A 19,943-nucleotide genomic window follows, 5' to 3' on the forward strand; every position below is an offset into this window, starting at 1 on the left:
ATTTTGCATTTAATGGCGTGCCCCAGTCGCTAAGAACTATTATTTTTGATTAAATTTTACCGCTACTATGAGTGACAAATCACACTTAATATGCTTGGTGCCAAGCGGACACTAAGCATATTATTGCAGTGAAAAGGGTTGCTCTACCAATGCTTATTTATCGTATTGTTATACCTTGTCTCCCCCTCTGTCATGCAATATATAATGCAATGTATTCTAACCAAAAAAATCACTCTTCAGCCACATTACCCAGTCCCATTAGGTAGTGGCATGGTTTTTTATTTATTTTTTATTGCTCTTTTAAATTTAGTATTTTCATCCTGTAAACATGAAAAGTCAGCCAGAAAAACACAAGCAGCATATTAAAACCGGCCTTAAGAGGCTCAGCAGGTAATCACGATGGCTACTGGATGGAAGACCTAAATTCGTATCCCATTCTTATTACGCGAAGACTCTTTTATAAGGGCTTTTCAACTGAAGATAAGTTACTCGATCTCTGACGGTAGTGTAAGGTTTTCCATCCAGAAACGGATTCTTCATCAAACAAAACAAGCTGATCAGCCAGAAGAACAAATTCAATTAACAGACATAATATGCTGATCTCATAGCGTTAGCTGCTTCATCCATAATCACAACCAATATACCAAACCCTTCTGCCAACAGAAGTCGTTACATAATCAGTGAATAAGCTCGAATAGCAACAATGCCCTGTTTTGTAAGCTCGCTTGCACACATATATATGCACTTTTTACTTTTAACGTTATACTTCTCGCTTTACACAAAAGCTTTCTATGTATCCACCATAAATGCCGGATCGTACCAAGCAGTTCAACGTATTTCTCAGGAGTAACGAAAATGATATAATGCTGAAATTTGCTCCTCCTATTAACATTACGCGATTGCTTCAGTTCTTATGATATTATCGTTATGTACTCGTATGTAGAACCTAATGGCGAATAGCTGAAGAGATTTTCGGAAACTTTGACTTCGGTACTGAATCAAATTTATCAAACTTATCTTCTCCTACCCGTCTATACATTAGGAAAATAATATATCGACAGGTAGGCGAAGTAATGCAGCCAGAATGCCACTTATCTACTGCATCCCCCTAAGGGCAAGTATTTATGCCTGTAGATTTGTGTGATCACGTGCGCGATTTGCCTGTTTTCAGGGATGAAACACCCGAGTTTCCTGGGGAAAAGAAAACTCTCTACCTCCGTGATGAGACTAGCTAACTCATAATTTGATTGAAAAAGACTTCATAAAAGTTGCTCACGTCATCGACGGGATTCGAACCCAGGTCTTTTCAACAACTGAGCTACAGAAGCTCTTAGCACACATAGTAAACAGATAATAAAATAATAAGCATGTTTATTAATTACGCAATGCTTGAGAGATAAATAAAGAACAGCCTGAAGTTGGAGAATTGGGTGCTTCCCCCCCCCCCCCTCCCGTATTTTTCACGCAATCCTATTAATTATTCAATATTATCCAAAGCAATCAATTATTTACAGTATTACTTTGGGCAGCGGTCGAATTTAAAATCGGCCAAGTGCAAACAATAATGGAATACACAGAATTTTCAAAAATAATTCTTATTGCAAGTTTCACACACACACACGAAGAAAATAGTCTGGAAAAGATCAATTTTAATTATTATATTAGTATTAATTAATAATGTAGAAATATATTTGAGGGGGCTGAGGACGAGGATTTTTCCTGCTGGTATATTTTTTATTCGTCACTGTAACGTAAAAGTTATTTATTTTTGACTAATTTCCATAATTAATGCATTAAGTTATATCACATTTTTCTAAATTATCTGAAAGGTGTCGTGTTATAATGAATGAAAAAGACAGGTGTATATATATATATATATATATATATATATATATATATATATATATATATATATATATATATATATATATATATATATAAATGAAAATAGCAATGCTATGTAGAAAGATTACTGACATTAATTATTACAGATTTCTTCACTTTCATGCAAAGACTAAGCATAAATTTTTAATGTACGATTATTACTTAAATGTGAGAATTTAAAAAAAAAATCGGAATTAAATTTCGTTAAGCGGATAGTGATGCGGTTTCCTCTGCTCAAGAAGCGGGAAGATAGGGATGTGAAACAGAAGAATATATAAAGAGAAATATAAACATAACAGAAGAATGCAACTGAATGAACCGAAGAAAATATAATAGGAACAAAATTAGAGAGAGAAAGGGCTAATGAGAATTAAGATTAAATATTTTAATTCTTATACTATTCTGAAAATTTTCAGAATGTTACTGTAATTCAATACATTCTGTATGTTTTCTTAACGATAGTTCATTCGTAGTGGAAACACTCATCTCATGATCGAACACAATCCTTTTACATCGCGAGCGTGTTGTGTAGCATGCGCCATCTCATAAAAGCAATGTTTGTTTCATCACGTTTCCGGTGTATTTCAGCACGTTTACGTGCTACGAGTGATTGTTGGAAATGTTTGATGGCAGGGTACTTTTCTACACTATAAAATGCACTATTAATTCATATACGCATCTGAAACTATTCATCCATTGGACCTGTGGATTATAATACAGAACTTGTACAAGTGATCTTTAGGTTTCAAATTCCTCCCTGCAACCAGGCAGCACTCAAACTGAGAACGTTGTTTAATTCAGAGTTCACAGTGCAAGCCGCACCTGCACTTTAGGAGAACGTTAAGAATATTATTATTTCACCAATGACATCTTTAAAAATCAGGACAATTCAACTAACACACGTCATCGTTTCTACATTTGAGATTGTTTCTAATCTTTAGAAGGGCTTGAAGAAACGTGTGGTTAGCAAGTCCTTTGGTAGCTCACCTTCCAATTTTTGTAACTGAGTGGACATTTCTTCCTCAGAGAGGTAGATATGCCTTTTGTTTCTGACTTGCTTGTGGTCTGATATCGGTGTTCTTGATTCGCGAGATGTGAAACCCAAGCTTCTATGATGAAAAGATGCCATTTTTGTTTGAGACTGGTTAACTTATCTTTAGTTGGAAACCCCCTTCATAAAGGTTTGAAGTCAGTAAGAGATGGTCATTTGTAGGAAGAGAATCCTTGGCCATCGTATTAAATGGCTTCTTCTACCAGCGAAGTAGATAGTTTCCTCTACACGGGACACTTTTTCTGAGTGACACAGGACTCTAAACTTTCGTCCCCACTCTTCCTTCTATATACAAATGACCTTCTCTTGTTGACCTGAAATGTTTATAAAGGATTTTCAAATAAAGGTGAGCTAACCGGTCTCATACGAAGATGGCAGTATTTTCATCAAGGGACTTTTTTTTCCCCACATTTCATGAAACCTACTGAACATCTTCTCTTTCATTCCATTATCCTCCGTTGTGTGAAAGCGACTTTTTCCCGCAGTGTTTCTCAAGAACTACAAGCTCTAGCTGTTCATGAAAAACATCCATAGGATTCTTCCTCTCTCTCTTCTCAATCCTCACTCAGCATGTGCCATTTTTTTGCGTGTGTGCGTATATGAACAGAAATTATATAGAGTACTGAGAGCACGTAACCAAGAGAGCAATTCACTAATCGGAATATCTCTAACTAATAATTAGTTAATGACATATTCAGGGTAACATCGTTCTTGTTCTAGGACTCAGCTATTCATCTTCAGAAGTTGCTCATCATTGTAATAGATTTTCTCTGGGAACTTTCACCAAGCAATGCAATTATTCCTTTCTCAGAATCCGAAATTAAGTGAAAATAGGCTCCATCACATGACTATTCAGGAATAGATAAGCTGAGTATGTGCTATAAATTTCTTGCTTGACGAACTCATTCCGCTTTAATTTTCTCCTCCCTTACAAGATTCCAAATATTTTATAAAGATTCATTCCGAACGGATTCATGTTTTAGGACACTTAAGAAAATCCACAGTGACTGACTGGTTAAAATTACAACAGAAGTAACTACGGTTATGAAGTCATTGTATTATGTCTGTTAAGTGCGTGCGTGCGTGTGTGTGTGTGTGTGTGCGCGCGTATTTACGCAGGTCAGTTCACAGTTTTGGAAATGGAAACCTCGGATTTCCAAAGGGGAAAACACTCCCGATTTCGTATGGTAATTTATAAGATGTTCAGTTGAAAAGCCTTATAAATGCCGCGTTAAATCTGCAGACGTTATTATCCCAGAAAAAAAAGTTAATGACAGAGGAATAATTGCATTTCTGTTTATCCAATCGTATAAATATTACTGTAAAAATAACTGCCCCCAAACCTTTGTTTCTGAATTCTGAGATCATGAGTATTTACATGCGCTTTCTTAATATTCTCAGAGGGAAATAAAATAAAACAGAAACCTGCAAAAGTGATTAATTGCTCAAATGGAATAGATAACAAAAATAAATAGAAGCTCAATTACACATATTATTCATTATAATCAAAGTTGTGCTAGAGGTAGGTTTATTAATCAGTGAATTTCTTTTATAATTCTTTAAGTGTTCAGTAATATATAACTGATAATGTTAATTTTTAAACAAAAACCAAGAGATAAGTAATTCAAAGGTAGAAATGAAAACTTACTAATAACAGAAATGTCTGACTCAGCGATGACGATACAGGAATAAATATTTTCATTTTATTATAAATGGCTTTTACTTCACGCTACAATACAACATACAGATAGACCTAGCAAGCTATATCCAAGAAAACTCGCATGATGAATAAAGAATTCCAGTGAATTTGTATAGTTATAACATGTACAGTGAGTATAACTATATTAACTCACTGCTTCAACATACAAAGAACACTTTTCCAGTAGTTGTAGTCGGCAATATTGCAGGTTATAATAATTTAATTCGAGACTAATCATTTTTCTCTCTCTTCCAGTTTTCATAAACTAATAAATTCAATTGCTTTTTTTTTTTTTCATTACATTCTAACATATTAGCCACCTGTTTTATTTGCAAAACAAACTAACATACAATCTGATATCTTATTTAAGAGGGGACAAATTTCAATGGCTCTGCCCGATAGATTTTCATTTTGATCAGCTGCTATACCTTCCTATTGCTGTTAATTAACAATTCATTTTTCGGGAAAAGTTTTTCTCGTAAAGTTTTTAATATTTCCCCTAAGATAAGTTTCAATTGGCATTGGGGTTTCAGTTATAAATTAATAGTTAGTGAAATCACGACATTAAGGTTTCAAGGTTCTGAAACATTTGCACCTCAGGAATTTTTAAATAGGCGTGGCCTATTTAAGCGAATATTTTAATTATTTATTTCTCAGCAAGGTTGCGATACTGTGGGTGGTCTCCAGACCTTAAATAAACCATTGGCGATATTAGTGTTTAGCGTTCTCTGGATGCAAAACACTGGTATCGTTGTTCTGTATTTACTTTGCATTTACTATATTATTATTATTATTTACGTCGTCCAAGAACTGCAACTGTGTACAGTACACGGTTTGGTTTTGATTTAGGGCCGAAATCACTGGCAATAGCTAGTTTATCATGTTTGTTATTGCCTGTATTCTTCAGCCGCTCTGTCTGGTTTACGGGATGCAAAACTCTGCAACCCGCATATAAATACTAGCTAATTCGCTTTTAGCTGAAAAGTTTCTTGAGTCCTAGACAACATTCTACCCATCTCTTTTCATCTGAAGTGCAACAGTCACCGTCTTGTGTTCTCGCGAGTGCGCAATGAATGCGTGTTATATTAATTAAATACCTGGTGCCAAGTATTATGTACATACGTTACATCATGGATTTGTATTTCGCCATTACCAGAAGCACAAACTACATAATTATACTCAGAAAATAAAAGGCAAAATTTATTTCATTTTATTATTATACAAGCAAATTAGTGCAACCTCTAGAAAGGCTTTCCGTTATTTTTTTGTTACTTAGGAGAAACTAGTAAACATATCAACTTTCAAATGCTATTTAATCAGAAGAGCGATATTAGATAAACAGTCTCGTATCTACCTAGTGAGTTGCTTATACGCAATATTAAATGTTTAAGTAGACTTATTATTTTCATGTTTTTAATTCATTTCTGAAGCATCCAGCTGATTCTAAAAGCTTTGAACTGATATTATTCATAAAGAATGAAAAAAAAGTGTGCATATCATCTTTATTATTCAGCTACGAATTGCTCGTATGTGAATACGTAGACACAATTACTAGAGATTACTACTGCGTTCTTCATTTGCATCAAGCTGTCCTCTTTTTTTTTTATTCTACTGTCCGCCTGAAGCAAAGAGCCTCTTTCGCGCGAGCGTCGGCTCCTGCTTGATGCTCTTATCAATGCCGACAGCCTCTGGAAACGTCCCCACCCCCCAAGCTGCAGCCGGCTATGTCTCGCGCTGTTAGACGCTAGACGCGTCCGTGCACACACGTACACACACAGACACACGTTTCTCACGCCCGTCCTTCCGACCCTCCTATCCTTCCATGTCAAGAAGAAGCCTTTTTATCTGCCTCTCCCCTCTTGTAGGGAAATGGAACGTTCCATTGCGTGCAGCATTCCTCCGGCTGATGTAAGGGTACACTATCGCAGCAGGTTCCTGTATTCTGCTCATTTGTGAGCTGAGTTAGTCGTGTGCGCGTGTGTTCGCTCTCCGTGTGCCATGCCCTTGGCGGTCGTCGGGTAACGTATTCCCGAAGATCGGCTGGTGCTATTTGCCAGGTTGCTGCTGTGCAGGGAGGTGTTTGTACTTTTTTTTTTCCCTTTCGTGTTTTTGTTTTTGCCCACGCTTTAGCAGCCAACTCGCTCTTAGTATATTGCTTCGCAACGTTTCCGTCCAAAGGGCACACGTACTTGTAGCCAAATTGTATTCCAAGGCTCGTAACATCTTTCGGCATTTATTGCCAGGCAACATTTTATGGAATGGAATACTGTCTCCTGCATGGTGATGGTTACTTAAACAAAGCTTTTGTGACCCACTGTTTGACCAACAGTGGCATTTCTGCGTGGACGATGTGCGTTTGGATTTGCTTCTGCCCTGTTCCGTGAAGTGTTCTCATCACGAGGATGTACGCAGAAGAGAGAAATCCCCTTTCTTAAATGTGTGAAGGTGTTTAGTGTGTGTTCTTGTGTTCAATATGAAAAAAATGTGCTACTGGATATTACAACAGGAGAGCGTGGACTAAGGAATACGACTGTGAAACAAAACTCAAGGTAGGTGGCTTTGAAGCCGGTATCTTAAGAGAATGGCGCTGCTGTATTCTGCTTTGCTGAAAAGGCATGCGCCTGCGTTGAATCGGGTTTGTTGATTGCGTTTCGTTTTATGCATGTGCAGAACAATGACCCTAGGATTAAAAATAAAAAAAAATCCGAGATATTTTCCTGACTTTTTAGATCTAGGATAGACTGAAGTGCTGAATTTTGAACACGCGTTTCTTCATCATCATCTCCTTCTTTTAAAAAATACTTAAATAGGAAACAAAATCTTCGATGTGTAAGCATCAAAACGGGATCCAGACACCCCACAGCGCACCCTCTCTCCCTCTTATGCACACATATACACACAAAGAAAGATCGGGCTGGTAGCACTATAGCCATGCTCCCGTAATGGCGAGGTTCCCAACAAGGCGGGAGAATGCAGCTAGCTACCACTTATCCAGGCGAGTTTAATGTGTGCGTGATTCAGCGACCGATAGTTTAAAAACATTCTTGAAGAATAGCATAGATACAATCTCCTGATGCCTAGAATCAGGAGAATAAAGAAATCCAATTTTTAGATCCTGCTACTATTATAAACAAAATGACCTAAAGATTTTTTTTTTTGCCATTAAAAATAAACTCATCGAGAAGCAGCCTTTGGAAACGCGTAAATTACTCTTTCCTCCCCTCCTCCTTTTTCTCTTCGTAATTTTTTTTTTATCATTAATATCCACCCGGCTAACTCCACCTTCCATTATATCTCCAGGCAAGAAAGGTCGTATAATTTGTTCACGCTGGAGGAAATAACAGTTGAGTGAATGCACCTTGTTCCCTCTTCTCTCCCTTTGTTGGAGAGGCACAGTTAAGGATGTTCCTTCCGGTTATGTACATCTTTGTGTTGCTATTTTTAAGCAGTAATACAAAGAAATTTTAGATAGCTTCATTCATTATGACCATTGGGTTAGCAGTTGTTATCCACGTGATAATTATTTCCATCATTAATACAAAAAACTCCTGGTATAAGAACAAGTGTCGTTCTTGATATGTTCAGCAAGATATATTTTTCAGGAATAACTACGATATTCGAATAATTAATGCACTGACCAACATTAATCAGTTTCTAGGAGATAAACGTTGGAATAGTATTCCGAGTGTAGGTAACATGTAAGTAAACCATTCAGTATAGGGAGGCATAATAAAAAGAAAAGAGTTTTGAAAAATGGGAGAGAGAATTAACGTACAAAATTAATATTATGAAATGACAGCGAAAAATGAAAGAATAAAGAAATAAAACAAATTGTTAATAATAGAAAATAAAAATAGGAAATACGCAGAATATATTAGAAAGACATACGAAATAAAAAAAGATGAACTTGTGTATTAAACATGGGAAGAAGTGGTAAGATGATGTAAGTAACTCTCTCTGTCTCTCTCCTCCTCACACTTTTCAATTGCACTAACATTTGAAAAGTTCATGCGAGAGAAAGAACCCTCGGAAAGATATTTCGGAAAGTACTTGACTACAATTTCAATAACACAGCAAAGTGCAAGTGAGAAAAATGCTTATTACATGATATCTGAAAAATGGAAATCAGAAAATCAAAATCAACGATTTTCTTCATTTATTAATGAATTTTATAGAGAAATTCCATTATATTCCTCACACTGTATCAAAAGTCTAAATCATGATAAATGCATCCTACATGTGTAAAATATATATAATTCACATATAAGTAGGCCAGTGCTAGTTACTAAATTACATATTTAGGTATGCCAATGCTGGTTGCCTTCTTTGCTGACGTAAATTATTTGCGTGCAGGAGTCCAGCCTTTCCTGGTTTCTGTAATCTCGTTTCAGCAGCTCAACATCCATTTGTATTACAATAAGTTCATTAACCTTTCGTTCTTATAATTAACATAAATCAAAAGTATTGTCACAATTTACTTGAAATAAGGAATTGTTTTTGGGTGTTAATTTTTATTTTTGGTATGTTTCATATTTTTGTATATATCTTGTACATTAACAAGATATATGCTATTGAAACTACACCGTTGATAGATCGAAGAGTGATTGAAAAATCAGAAAAGAGAACTATTGAATTGCGAAAGTATTAGTGATACAAATAGTCTATTAAATTAGAATTATCACATCATATTACTCGGTTATCTCACATTTATCATAGCTCTGATAAATCTGAGGCTACTGGATACTGGTGAGCAACAATATCAAATAGAAAAATTGAATTTTATTCGAATTACTGAATAAAACTCCAATGAAAAAAAAAAGTTTTGGATGGCGATATAGAAATATTTTACACAATTTCATGATGCGCTTAAGGAATTCTCAAGTCAGTAGAATTAATAACAATTAATTATACACTTCCCTAGATAAAACATTAAATGATATACAGGACATCAATTAATATTTTTGTCCTATATATCATAACCTAACCTAACCTAACCTCAGAAAAAAAAAAAAAAACTTTAGAAGAAAATAAAGGTCTGTTAACTGTGTTACTACACTCAGTTTTTACTTCACTTACTTAACAGATTTATTTTACATATGATTCAGTTTCTGTAAGATTCTGTATAATATTTTTATCGTATACTTCTATTCAGTTTTATTTTCGGTCATCTTTCTCTAAAGTTAATTGCATTATCCCTGTCTGACTTACTGACTACTAACATTTTCCCTTGCCTCCTTTTCTTCATATAAAACTTTACAATGTTCTGTTCTTTTTAATTTGTTTGATTTGTTGACTATGAAGAATATGAAAATATTCTTAGTTGAGTTAAATTGTATAGCCATTTAATTAATTAATTCTGCATCTCACAAGACGTTTTCTGCAAGAATCATAAATTAAAATTCAAAAATAATTTCTAAGTATAATGTCTATACATAAAGCATTGCATTATTCTTGAATGGGAAAATAAATAAAAAAATGCGTGGTAAGCAGTTAAATGAACATCTTTTCAAATTTATGTTATAAGCAGAGTCTCCGATAGGTATAAGCAGTAGTAAAAATTGTAATTTCCGATGCTCCAGTTTCCTCTATTCATAGCTATTTCTACCCCCCCCCCCCCCCACACACCACCACCCCAGGATATACCTAGACGCTTGGCACTGATTTATCAGTCGTTTCCCTCTCCCTTCTCCCTCACAGTGCAATCCAATCCAGAGAGACGTCACGACCAATTGGATTGCAGTAGTGCCCAAGGCTTCTGAACCTCCCCACGAACCTATCAATTTTCTGCTCTCTGCGGACCTCCCAAAAATAGAATTGCCCTGGCTCGATTCCATGAGCGGTCTCTTTAGAAAGCAATAAAAAGCAGGGGCACGTGAAATTTGTGCAGCTGTGATTGGGTGAAATGGTGCAAGCAGGTTGGAACTAATGAAGAAATATATTTGCTTTTCTTCGCCTTGATTTTTCATTAAAAAAAAAAAAATCGCTTTTCGCTTGTCGGATAAAGAGGGGTAATTTGCTGAAAAACCGATGCGAGAACACAATGAAAGTTAAATACCGACATTGCGATACCAGCGACAGCGACAGAAACTAATTGTCTAACTTGATATGCATTTTGACAGAACAATGGACCATAAGAGACGTTGCATAACAGCATCCACGGTACAAACCTGAACAACTTCAGATCAGTAGTAGCGGAGATTGTTAAATTATATGGAAATAAAATTCAAACTGCTTAATTTGTGACACAAGTATTTATTTATTTTAATATCTAATTTTCTTAGATCGGAATATGTAGAATTACCTAGTGTGTACAACACGCACGTGATTGTACACACTAGGTACGTTTTGTGTTCCTGCAGAACAATATAAGCTTCCAATATTTTTATGACATCAATTACTACAATTTTAAACAACAGCGAAACGACTTCTCACTTATTTTGTCCATATAGTTTTATTACTAGTCTGTAATTTATAAATTGATCTGTTGTTATTGGGCCAGTGATTTTGTTGCGGATTGAATATAAGGCTCGAAAGGAAAGCAGGAAGGCGGAAATTGAAAACAGGAGTCAAACACCAAACGTAATTACTCAATATCCATCCCCCTATCACTTTTTCCAAGTAAATAAACATTGCATATTTTAAAACGCAGTTATTTTTCACCAACCAAGCAGCAATTATTGACGCAAACAACATCTAGGAGCATGATCATTTTAAGTACGTTCCTTTCCTTGACGTGAAAGCAGTTTTAATTCGATAAATATTCTTATGACGTTGAATAAATTATAACTTTTTTTGTTATTATACTTGCTATGAATAAACCAACAATAACAGAAGGGATATGCGATATACTTTTATTCAAAACTAGTAAATTATACGGAGTTGCTTGAGTTCTTTAATCACTTCAAATCTGACGTATAGCTTACTGTCAAATCCGAAACCACACAATATTTCTGGGTTATGATTTTGTTGTCATGGCTGTTTTGCAAGACTATCTTCTGACAGTTTCTTTTTCTTCTTTAAAAACTTAATGGACCATTTAGGTCACATGCTGCTATCACCAGGTTTCACCATCTTCCTATCGTAGACTGCCTGTGGAGTAAGATGTTCATCCAGTTGTCCTAGGTTATTCATTACCACATCCATCCATCCATCCATCTTGCGTTTTTTTTTCCCCTCTCAATTCCATTTGTAAGTACTCGTTTGATCAACTGTTAATCCACTCTTCAGACATGATCAAACCATTTAATTCTCTTACTTCTTATAAATGATATGTGTTTTCGATACTTTACAGTTTTGATAAGTTTAGTCCTGATTTCTTATTTAATTCAAATTATTGTCGTAGAGATTATATCAAGGAACACATCGTCTAAATCTGAGTCGTAAGTCGGCATTTAGAATCGAGGAAGGAGGTACAGAAAATATTTTGATGGGGAATCAGGTATGAGACAAGGGTCCACAATATTTCGTTGTCATCCATCATCTACGTGAAGGATCACATTATGAAGGAAATTTGCATTAAATCTGATATCAAAATTGAAGGTGTTAATTTCAACTCTTTATGCATAAATAAATTCAGTACAAATCTGCAGGATTTATTAACTAAAACGAAAAACTGTAGTAACAAACTCAGCATTAAAAATACAAAAACTATAAAAATAGCCGACATCAACTGCATCCTGAATAGAAAACCTATAGATCAAGTAAAGCATTTCATTTAGTCATAGCTTTTAGTGGATATAGAAAAATAAATATGGAAATAAGCAAAACTGGTATGAAGGGGGGTCAGCTGAGTAAAATTATATGTAATAGGAGAGAAATTAGTCAAAATACTAAACGAGCTGTATACAAAAAAAGGCATTCAAACCAATTTTAACTTATAGGTCTGAGTGCAGGGTTATAAATAAAATAGCTGATCGACTTTAGAACAGATGTTGGAAAAAATCCTATTAAAAATTAAAATATTAGGAAGGAACTCGACATTGTTAGCATTCAAGAATGTATGAGCAGAGCTAATCTTAAACAGAAGAAGAAAGATTAACAGAGCAGGTATTTGATGCGAGCACGGTAAGAAGAACTCAGAGGAGCAAGGACTTACTGGAGGACTGAGGGTGCTTGAAAATTTCGAAGTTTGGCCTCTAGAACAAGGTTTCCGGATGTACTAGGCTACCAGCTTTTCGTGAGTCGGATTTATATTAAAAAATATCCAGGTGATTGATGCAGCAGTTAGAAGTGCCTTAGATTGAAATATAAGATTTGACAACGGACTTATCCGGAGGGAAATTGTCGAGAGAAATTAGTTAGTAATGATGTCATAGAATGACATCATTACTAATGTTAATGATGTCATAGAATTCCTTTCTTTTTTCTTTCTTCACCCAGTATGAAAACCATCTCGCTTATTGGAGGACTGAAGGTGCTTGAAAATTTTCCATGTTTGTCCTCTGGAACAACGTTTCCGGATTATAATTCTTAGCCTATGTACGGTATACAAATACAAATGCACTATAGGCTAACAGCTTTTCATGAATCGGATTTATATTAAAAAAAAAAAGAAAAAAAGAAATGAACTCTACACCTATATGCATATGAAGAAACAACAGTTGCGCTTTATTTTCTTGTCATGCTGGCTTACTGTTTCTCTTACTGTTACGATGCTCCTCGGAGGGCTAGTTACCTCATCTCGTCGTCGAAGACTAGAGAATCTATGTTTGAAGATACCTAGAAGCCATAATCATTCCCATAAGTGTTTCTATGACTTGTAGAGATACATGTAATGAATCTTCACGGGGAAATGCAGCCTACAAGCCTTTGCTAACAATAACGAATACACAATCTGGACTGTGGAGTGATGGAAGCGAAGCCTCATCTTATAAGTTCTTTCTGTCTTATATTGAGGATGCCCAGAGAACGCTTTTTATGAGTTTTTTTTTTGCTGAGTAATGTACACTTTTAGATTGGAAGTGCAATGATAGAAAGTTGCTTTTCGTTGTGTAAACTAGACAGACTTTTAGTGCATTAAATCATGATTGCTGGATCCTACTTCTGAACAATTTATGTGTCCTGTAATGGCAGTTTTATGAAATGGTCCCTCAAACTTTCAAACAAGATAATACTTTATGTCGCAGAGCATCTTTTGTAAACATATAGTTCGGAAAGAAGAACAACAGCACATTGCAGTAGCCAGCATACCTGACCTGACCTGAACTAGACATACGATCCATAGGCTGAACTAGAATGCAGAATCGGGACACAGCCAAGACGCCTTTTTCATTACTGAAACGTATTAATCCTTTAAGAATGGAGTATACAACATTTGAGTACCAACTTTTTACGAGATATTTTTAGATAGCCAATACTTTAATTTCGGTTAATAAAGACATTTTATTTAATGCCTTCATGTGTTTCGGCTGGATAGTGTATATAAGTTGTTAGTATACATTAGCGATTTTCCTAGAAAGAGCGTTTCTCGACACAATCTAAATTTACATAAGTGTTAAAAAAAGTCACTGAATGAAGTGGCCTTTTTATCACGACTTGGAGCGTCGTGATAAAGTCTGGCGGTAATGCATGTAGAGCATCTTCCACAATTCTGACTTTTTGCACCGATTTTTCCTTTCTTCTTAATAATGAATTTCTTCCCGCAACTCAGTTCTCCCTCTTGGATCAGGATTAATAACAATGATGTTAAAAATTGTATGTGATCAAGCCACGAGTGCTTTATTCTTCACTTATGCCTTAATTCTTTTAACAATTCCATTAACGAATAATGACCTTGAAATAGCTATAAAAACAACACCAATGGTGTTGTTTTTTATATTTCAATTCCCTGATAGTATTCCCTTTAAGATATATTTCAATTCCCTTTAAGATTTCATTTCCCTGATAGTATTTCGACTATTCAAGTTGCTCTGTCATAATTCTACCAACTGGATGACAGTCGAACTTCATTTCCGTATACTTTCCACTGCTAAATTTGCCGTTTGTAAATATCATATTACAACTACATGGTTGTCCCTCAGTTGACATGTACGATACGCTTGTTTTCATTCGACGGGGGAGAAAATAGAAAATTAACACTGTTGGCTAATATCATATCATATGATTAATATAATAAAATATTAATCGACTTAATTGTTCAATGTATTATCTAGCAAGAGTGGAAACAATTGGATTTTATTTTCATTAACCACTGTGTGTTCCTAATGAACAATAAATAAAATGTACATTATCCGTTAAAAACATGGCCAACACGTAATAGATACCACTGAATTATGTAGTAACTATAAATACATAAATATTATTATGCAAAATTAAAATCTTCCAATCAGAGAGAGAGAGAGAGAAAATGAGAAATGCAAAATTATAAAATTCGTGAAAATTATGACATTTGTTTACGTATCTTTCTCTTTATATTCCGCTTCCACCAACCAATAAGCTTCCCGACGTTATCACAACAGAAATACCTCTCACTGCTTTCCTTGTTAATGAACGAAGAGGAAGGGGAAGAGGAGGAACTTTTAATAAGCCCCGCTCCACGACGACAGTGTTATTAATTTTCCGCTTGAACACTAGGAATGACTCTGTATCGCTCGTCCTGTGCAACGGTTTCCCCAAGACACCACAGGCCTGATAATACTCTGTCACTATCAAAACTGTCTATCGTTGTCTCGAGTACCCTTGTATTATCCATCAGGAAATAGCGATAAACTGTACGGAACCCTAAATGCGACTGTTAATTTGATTTTGGTATTCCATTTGATTCCCTCACCCAAACCTCTTTACATACTGCTCCTGTTAAAGACCCATTTCTTTTTTTATCGATTTTTCCACCCATCGTTGTTCCTCTTCTTTTGCCGAAGAAATGGCAAATGGAGCATAATTCGGATTTTAGCTTTATGTTCATTATGAGTAATACTGCAAAAAATTGTAGGAGGGATCCATAAGGAAAACATTCTTCTCACTGTTAACGATACATATTTATAGTAGTAAACCCTACCATAATTTTTTTAAAATAATTTAATTTCATAACCAAATAAAAAGGATATAGGCTATATGCCAGATGAAGATTTGTAGTGAAAATATTCTTCCTTCCTCTCTCGCTTTCTCTCTAAACTGGAATATGCAATTATAGATCAATATTTATTTTCAAACTAGAGCATCAGAACGTCCCCGCGAGAAAAAAAAAATTATAACATCCTAACAATCGCGGTCTGCATATAGACTCGAATACAGAACATTTGAAGTAATGAAATGCATTCAATAGATGCAGACATCTATTTCTTTCTCCGCGATATAAACTTCCACATGAAGCAAGCTGATTTCTGATATGAAAACATGGTAACAAGTGTCGCACTCGTTTAATCAGTAAACGATTATTTTATTATATGCAGAGATAAATCCTTACTCAATAAATATTTTCATTTATACTGCATGTGAAGAACGATACCAAATTATTTTAATCCATCTATAATGGCGGGATGAATCCAGCATTAATTCGCTCATACTCCATTACACGAAGTATGAACATAACGTATATTTTTCATAGAGCACAAACAGGTCGCCCGCATGAAACTGTCAACGGCCTGTCGTATCATCGTAAAACATCATTTAGAAACCTGAGAACGTTGTAAATGATATTTTGCTGCCCAGTTCTACGCATGTTCTAATGACACAGTTAATACTCTCACCGTAAGAGTATTGACACAGTTAATACTCTTACGGTGAAATAAGTATTGGGACAGCAATATATTTTAGACGCACCTCAATATCGTAAGTCTTTCTTCGGCCCGGTTCACTTTCCACTATTCTAAATACTCCACCGATTTCTTTTATTAATGAGCACCGGTATCTGAATATTCTTCTTTGAACGCGATTACCGTGTGTCCCATTGCTGGTCGCAGTTGGTCTGGTCCACCCATTGTTCTAGGTTAGTCTCAAGAACATCGTTAGGCTGAAATCGGTACTCTGTAGGCTAGTCAAGATTTCTACATAATTTTTCTTAACCATATCACAATAGTACATACAATGTGACATTATTCACTGTGGTGTTGATACGTAAAACTGCCAAGATGTAAGACGCAATGCACATCTGTCGGTACTGTGATCAACGGTACAATCTATACCAGGAGAAACAACTTCAGAAAATCACAACTTTCGCCAACAAGTTCACAGTTGAGATGTTGTCGACTTAAGCACAAAACGTTCCCGGGATCCGTCACATCCACACTCGCTCATTCTAACCAAAAAAGAGTGAGCATGATTCGTCTGCGCTGTTAAATGCCATGCCTGATGTTTGGAGTATGCACAGATAGTTTTCTGAAGAAACCCAAAGTGTGTGGCGCTTCACTAGTGCCCTACTACTACCATGAAACCACCCCCCCACAGACTCTGAATTCCTGGATGATCGCTTCCACACTAGATTGCAGAGATTTTCATAATGTCCTTTCTTGCATATATTTAAAACCGTTAGTCTTGTTCAGCTTCCTGGGTCTTCCAGTCATGTTATGTCATAGTTGGTCCGATGACAACTTCATCTCTCTCTCTCTCTCTCTCTATCGGCTAATAATGTCTACAGATGAATTTTTAGGGATGCATCTTTACCAAAGTTAAGAATACACAGACCACGTGTAACGACAGGAATATAAATATTAGTATTTTTTATTCTTAAACACTATACCCGCGCTAATTAGTGGATGTCCATAATGCTCAACTAGAATAAATGACCTGGATAAGAAGGTACATGTTGATAGAACTCCGCGTAAATCTGTAACGAAACGATCTACAAATGATGACAAATACAGTGCCTGTTGGAATATAAATGAACTCAACATATTTGTAATAATTTCAAATTTAAGAAAAAATACTCCCCGCTGTTAAAAATTTCTCCTACAATATATATAACAAAGCATGCCTTCTGTAACTCTTTCTTCAATTCCAGCGCGTGTATTTCTAGGAACTGACATCTTGAATGGCGCCTGGCTATGCATTCTAGATGGTTTTTTTTTTTTTTTTTTTTTTTTGTTTACTCGTTTAGATTTATCTCTCTCTCACTCTCTCTCCCCCTCCCTCCCCATGAAAACAGTAGTAAAGGAGGGATTCGAGTAAATATGGCGAAAGAATTCAGACACTTTATGACTAGCAAATTACCAAGACCTCATGGTTCATAAGGCAAGGTTGCTTCATGAAAATAAATTTATTCATAATTTGAATAAAACACTGAAAATGAATAGCTCCCTTGGTAGACTACTCCAAACATAAACACCGACTGTCCAAAGCGTTAATCATAATGACCATCTCATTTTCTATCCGCTTCTACGCACAGAGAAAGTCCTCTCATTCCCAAAGCTATTTAGTGGACTTGCAGACGATCGCGCACACACTTCTCACCGACATACTTCAGTGCTCTCTCTCTCTCTCTCTCCACACATACTCAACTGGAAGATCGATTGCCTAATGACATACTGCTCCCAGAGAGCATCGCTTTGCTGAGATTGTCATTCCGGGCATTCGTCCCGGAAGAGCACATTTTCGAAGCTGCTGATGACGTGCAATCCACGGGTTACGGGGACGACTGTCTCTTGGGGTTTTTGAGACGGAGTGTGTCGAATGAGGAGACATAATGTAAAAGCAGGGCAGTTTACGGCGAAAAGTTATGGTGTCGTTAGCATTAGTGTGGCTCGAGATAGTCGTAGGTTCTGTTGGCTCATGATGGTCTGATGTTCTTTCATGTACGGTTTTTTTTCTTTCTTTCTTTTTTAAGAAATGGGCTTCAGCGTTTACGTCTGCTTCTGCGACAACCTCGTGATAGCGTTTATAGCTGTATTGTCCCTTGTTTCTTGTACGCACGCACGCACACATACACACAGTTTATATACATTCCTAATACTATAATTTACACATTGACAGCATACTTTTCTTCTGTTTTTCCCCATATTTCAGTACAATTCGCTGTTTACTCGACCCAATAGTGTTTTTTTTTTAAATATAATTTTAATATAATGTCCATCTATCCTCTGGAAAGACAGTGAATTCTAAATATATGATTATCACTCGATATTCATAGAAAAAATAATTTTTTTCGTCTTAATTTTAAAAATTAATTTAATTTAATTTAAAAAATTAAAAAGGATTAAATATTTAAAATTCTCCATTTTTTGTTTGATATCATCCAAACACTCAATAAATATAAAAAAAAAAACTAACAGGGAGAGAAGGAAATTTCTCTTCTGGTAGTTTTTCTTATTTATGATTTAACTACGCTGTGTAAAATATTCAAGATTTTGTAGGACAGTTTGAAAATATTGTGCAGAAATCCGTATTTCTCAAGCGCTTTAAATAACTGTAAAAATGGTTATTCTGTCTTGATCCGTGATTTATATTATCCTGTTAGTGCAGCTGTAAGAAGAGTGACAATAACAATATACCGAAGTATACGTTAGGATTCTACAGAAATTTTGGCATAACAAAATTTTGTACGATGAGTATATGAGAAGCCATCTCATTTCCTTTCAATAAGGTAATGAGCTCTCTCTCTCTCTCCCATTTTAAGTATGGCAATAACTATTTGTTCAACAAACATCTGCTTAAAATGTACAAAATATGTTATAAATAATAATCATGTTTTAACTAATAGAATCACATGTGTTTGTGAAGTAAATGTTAAACATTTATTGTATGAAAAGTAGCAAAGAACTTAAAACAAGATTCGACCAGATTCATTAGAGTACACAAAATTTTCAGCGGCTTCTTTATAATAAAACCAATATGATGCATTAATTAGTCAGTTAAATTTCATATTTTCACAATGCCTTTTAGAAAATATTTCCTGTCATATTTCACCAAAATTAATGCCTTAATATTTGGTCATCGATGAAGCCTACAAAAACAGCAAATAGCATAAACAGCAAGACTTGAATAGCATAAATATAATGTTTTTCTTTTTCAAATAAATTTAGTACTTGTGCTTTCTATCTTTATTGCAACCTACACAGTAGTTTAGGTCCCGATTTTCCTCCTGAATAAAAATAGCATTTATTAAATGTGCACTTCGTTGCTGAATTGTAAACTTTAGATATTTCGTAGCATGCACTGCTTATTGAGCACGATATAAAATGAAGTTGATGGGTACAGTACGAAACACAGCGCCTATCATTGATTAAGAAGGTTCTCGGATTCTTTCAAATTAATCAGCATGTGTGGAAATGATACATTCTTCTGTCCTTAGATATACATGCTTTCTCTGTGAGTGTTTCAGATGTCTTAAAAATATGCAGTTCTTGTATTGTGTGCGTGGGCAGGTTCCACATCCAA

At 35.4% G+C, this 19,943-nt stretch overlaps 1 protein-coding gene across 3 annotated transcripts in view; it reads left to right on the forward strand.

Moving 5' to 3' along the window:
- Window positions 1–19,943, forward strand: part of LOC150105577 (uncharacterized) — a 121,364-nt gene that overhangs the window by 40,124 nt on the left and 61,297 nt on the right. For 2 of the 3 annotated variants that reach the window (XM_090394924.1, XM_090394927.1), the window contains exon 1: window positions 6,601–7,183. The exons of the other annotated variant lie outside the window; for it this stretch is intronic. The gene's annotated coding sequence lies outside the window, so the exon portion shown is untranslated. Of the gene's footprint in view, window positions 1–6,600; window positions 7,184–19,943 lie in introns of those variants that run through there. 3 annotated transcript variants of the gene reach the window in all.

The sequence above is a fragment of the Typopeltis vanoorti genome, chromosome 6, assembly GCF_054136105.1.
Source record: "Typopeltis vanoorti isolate ZY-2024b chromosome 6, IOZ_Tvanoo_1.0, whole genome shotgun sequence".
Classification (NCBI taxonomy): Eukaryota; Metazoa; Arthropoda; class Arachnida; order Uropygi; family Thelyphonidae; genus Typopeltis; species Typopeltis vanoorti.